Here is a 967-nt window from a genome sequence, read left to right as displayed (position 1 = left end):
GTTAATTCCTGAAGTAGAGGCACCACTGGAAGCTAGGAGACAGCATTTCCCGCAGAGCAGCTCATGACGGCCTTAACTGGCTTTGTTCTACCACATCCCATGTCCCATCCTCTTGACAAACAAGACAGGTAACAGAGCCCTGTCCCCGTGAGCGGCCCGTGCCTGGCTGGAGGCCTGCGCCAGTCTTGTCCTCAGCAGCCGCAGCAGGACCCTGCTTGTCTGAGCAGCAGCTCATTCTGGCTGCCTCTGTCCACCTCCACACCGTTCTGACGGCCTGAGGGTTTGCATCCACCAAGAATCTCACCACCTAGTGCTTCTGATCGCCTTTGTGGACTTCTTCCTCCTCTTTTCTTCCTCTTCATTGGCTCAGACTCAGAGGGAGTGGCGTTCCTAGGGCTCCAGTGCTGACGTCCTGACCGTCCTTGAGTGCTGGGGAAGCATCTGGCTCAGGTGAGCACGGAGGGTGTAAGAGCATGTGCCCTCGTATGATGCAGTTCATTTTAGACCTTATGAGGAGTCACTGCTCAGTAACCCTAGCTTAGTCTCCATGTGAGCCGCCTCCTTGGAATTCTGCAGAATGTAGGTGCCAGACATTTCAAAATCAGACAGCCATTCTAGCATGTAAGATAAGACTGCCTTTGTGTAAGGAAAACAAAGGTAGGAGTTGTACGAATCTCACTCAATGAAAACCAGTACTAAGGTAGCCCTGGAAAGAGCTAGATACTAAGTTGGTGCTTAATAATTACTTTGTAATCAGTTTACAGTCTTAATGTTAACATATAACTAGGCCACAGGGGCTAAGCAGTGCCGAGCTTGGAACTGATTGGAAAAAACCTTGGCTGTTTTCGCTGGTAACCCTCAGACTTTGAAGTTTTATTTTGGCCTAATTGTACAGAAGAACAAGTCTTATTTTTTTCTTCAGGAAAGGAATCACTAGAAGATGATCGAGATTCAGTTATTAAGGATC

This window comes from Orycteropus afer, unplaced genomic scaffold (assembly GCF_000298275.1).
Source record: "Orycteropus afer afer isolate SDZICR_OR568_19922 unplaced genomic scaffold, OryAfe1.0 scaffold00135, whole genome shotgun sequence".
Lineage (NCBI taxonomy): Eukaryota > Metazoa > Chordata > Mammalia > Tubulidentata > Orycteropodidae > Orycteropus > Orycteropus afer.
This window is presented reverse-complemented; position numbering follows the sequence as displayed.